Source organism: Octopus bimaculoides, chromosome 2, assembly GCF_046866305.1.
Source record: "Octopus bimaculoides isolate indiv1 chromosome 2, ASM4686630v1, whole genome shotgun sequence".
In the NCBI taxonomy this organism is placed as follows: Eukaryota; Metazoa; Mollusca; class Cephalopoda; order Octopoda; family Octopodidae; genus Octopus; species Octopus bimaculoides.
This window is the reverse complement of record NC_142929.1, coordinates 104,188,674-104,192,450: the sequence shown is the minus strand read 5'-3', so window position 1 is coordinate 104,192,450 and position 3,777 is coordinate 104,188,674.

The following is a 3,777-nucleotide window of genomic DNA, read 5'->3' as shown; positions in this document are numbered from 1 at the left end:
TTAAAATTACCTAAAAAATCATTATTAAATAGGGACCGGTTTCAAAATTAACAATCTTACCGACTGTCTGTTTCTCTTCAGCCTATTCGTAATGTAACCATAATCCTCAGAACCCTATACAAAATTGCCCACCGTCATAGGTGCACGTGTATGTGGTTCTGCTAATTACAGCTTAATGGTAAAATTTTGGCGCGCTAATTCCAGGAATATGTCTGCAGAAAATATTTACTGCGTCGCATATATCCAGTTTGAGAACTTTGGTTATGGTTAATACATTAACATAGGGTAAAAATCATATATTAATTAATATCGATTAATTACCAGGAAGCTAGCACATTTAAAGAATCGATTTTTACCCTATGTTAATGTATTAACCATAACCAAAGTTCTCAAACTGGATATATGCGACGCAGTAAATATTTTCTGCAGACATATTCCTGGAATTAGCGCGCCAAAACGAAGACGTTTGAATTTTACCATTAAGCTGTAATTAGCAGAACCACATACACGTGCACCTATGACGGTGGGCAATTTTGTATAGGGTTCTGAAGATTATGGTTACATTACGAATAGGCTGAAGAGAAACAGACAGTCGGTAAGATTGTTAATTTTGAAACCGGTCCCTATTTAATAATGATTTTTTAGGTAATTTTAAATGTCTTGCCCGCTTACGCTTTGGTATTCCGTTAAATTTCGTTTTTGAGAACAATTTAGGTCTTAGTAGACACAAGATGTGATCTATTTCTAGCACATTGAATGTCCACGTTAGTGGTCAACGTTATATATAAAAATATACTTTAATCCCCTGAGATTGCAGATATTGTTTCTGAATCTCTTTGATTCTTTAAATGTGCTAGCTTCCTGGTAATTAATCGATATGAATTAATATATGATTTTTACCCTATGTTAATATATATATATATATATATATATATATATATATATATATATATATATATATATATATATATATATATATATATATATATATATGTTTGTGTGTGTGTGTGTGTATGTGTGTGTCTGTATACATATGTAGCTATGTGTGTATATATTTGTGTTTGTGCATCTATTATGTGTGTATAAATGGGTGTGTGAGTGCAGGTGTGTTACTTTCATTAGAATATTCAATCATATGGCGAACATCGCCTGTAGTGAAAATGAAGCGGACTGGATCAGAATGTTGAAAATACAAAAAGCGCTAGAAGAAGGAATTAAATCATTTTTAGTAAGTTTACAAATTTGTTTCTTGATCACTTTAGTCTTTCACTAAGATTCATTGCATCAAAATTGAATGTAGACTTAGATATCAATCCATCAGAAGGGAAATATAATGTCTTTCAAGATGTAGAAGATACTAAAACAGGCAGCACATCCTACATAGAGTGCCTGCAAGTCAGTATCGCAATGTAGGTTACTTCGTATTTAATAAAATTGCACCACACACACAGACACATGCATGCATGCACAAACTCTCACATACACACGCGCGCGAGAATATAAATAAACACGTTCTACAAGCAGAAATAGTTATAACGGTTCGAAGTATTATAGGAATCATAAAGGATTTCTCATACAAAACCGATAAAAGAATGAAAGATGGTTTCAAAGAATGTTAGGAATTGGATGTGGAGAAGTTTGGTGTTCATAACTTGTTTATTCTCGTGAGAAGAAAGTAGCTTTTTTAGCTTTTGTTGTTTGCTATTCTCACAAAATACCATTTCAGCCTAAAAAAAAAATTGGATTCGAACATTGGAATGCACCGGAAAGGTTTAGCATCCACGAAAAAGTTAAAAAAATAACAACAAAAAAAACCGAAACAAAATAAAAAGCCTCATCGATACTGCTTAATCCAACGTAAAGAAATGCAAAGAAATGTTTTAGAAAATAGAGGACATAGAGATCCAAAGAAAAAACGAAAATGGCGGGATGTTCTACATAGAATTCTTTATTGCATAAATTTTTTAGCAACTCAAAAGCAACCTTTGCGTTGACAGGAGGAAATCCATAGTCGAGAAGAGGAAAGCAATTTTTCCGGAATGTTTTAGGGGTTATTAAAATTGTTGGCAAGCTTTGATCCTGTTATGAACGAACATACTAGTAATGTGGAAAACAAACCCGAAAGAATAGCATATTTATTTCCATTGGAGCAGAATTAATGTACTCAAATGATGGCTTCTGTTTACTAGAAACTGCTACACAACATTTATGAGGCTAAATATTTTCGCCTCATCTTTGATTATACTTCAGATCAAGCACATCAAGAGAAAATAGTAGAAACGATTTGTTTTGTTGATATTGATTCTAAGGAGAAAACTATTTTTACAAGCGAGGTTTTTTTTTTCTTTGGTATATTCAATTAAAACGAAAGGATGCTGCAAACAGGGTGGAAGTAACAACATGTAAAAGACGAAATGTCATTAGAAGACTGTCGATCTCATTACTATGACAATGATGCAGTTGTAGCTGGCTATAAAAGTGATGTTCAACAGAGATTTAATGAAAAAGCATTGCAGAGCTATTTTTGTAAATTGCGATAATCATTCTCTCAATTTGGTTGGAGTCCGTGCTAGAAGCCATGATGTATTTATGGTAAATTTTTTAGTACAGGTCAGTCGCTTTATTCTTTTCCTGTTCAACTCTCAATCAGCAAAAGCTGAAAGATGCCGTACCAATAATTGACAAATGTGAATCTGAGATTCGACGGCGTTCCAAAACCGAAACTGCAAAGCCAGTTCATGAATAATTTAACGTCTTAGTGATTTTTTGAAAGCATGGTTGATGATCAAAATTAAATTCCCCATAAAAGAGGCAAATATGAAATAAAATTCTAACTTCTAATTTCCTGGATTTGCTTAACTGTTGGAATAAAATTCTTATGGAGATTGTCCATATTTAAAAACAAATTCCAAGGTCATATTATGAACTATGATGAGATCCTTCAAGATAAACTTTTAAACAGTTAAGAACTATTGACCAGCTATTCATTTGAACTGGAGTATATGATGAATGGAATAGTCAAATATAAAGACGCTTCAAAAGAAGGAGTTAATTATTTGTGAAAGAGTCAGTGATGGCGGTTAACTTCAAAACGAGAAATGATGAGAATAATGAAATTACAATTGATCGTCTATACAATGAAAAGTATGAAATATTTACTCATCACTACGACTTGGTTCCAGAATTTGGATTTCTCTTAGCTGACACAGAATTACTGCTTGATTCAAATGTAAACAGAAGCATTCACATAGTATCTTGTCTCAATCTCGTATAGTTTTATATGACACCGATATAAACGGATTTGAATTTTATGCAGAATTATTGGATTGTAAGACGGTCTGAAAAGTTAACAAGACGTTTATAGTTGTAGAAATTAGAAACTCCTCAAGGTTATTGTTCAATATGGAAATGAAAATGTTTTTCAAATTTGTGAGTTGCTATTCAGGTAGTGCTCACTATTGCAATTTCAATTGTCAGCCGCAGGTTGTGATCTTTCAGCAATTTATATTTGATGTTATCATATTTGAGAACTTCAATGCATCAAGAAAGACTTGGCTTTAACCTAACTCAGTAGTGTATGTGAAGAAACTAAAAACAAATTATGATGATATTACTGATGCATTTGCATTGATAAAAGTAAGAAATGTCAAACTTTAAAACGAAGTTCATAGTTATTCTTAGAAATAGTCAAACATTGGTATAAACACGACAATTCTTTTAAAGTAACATAGAATGATTTCACTTCAGTAAGTGTTCATACATTTTTGTATTGCTTTA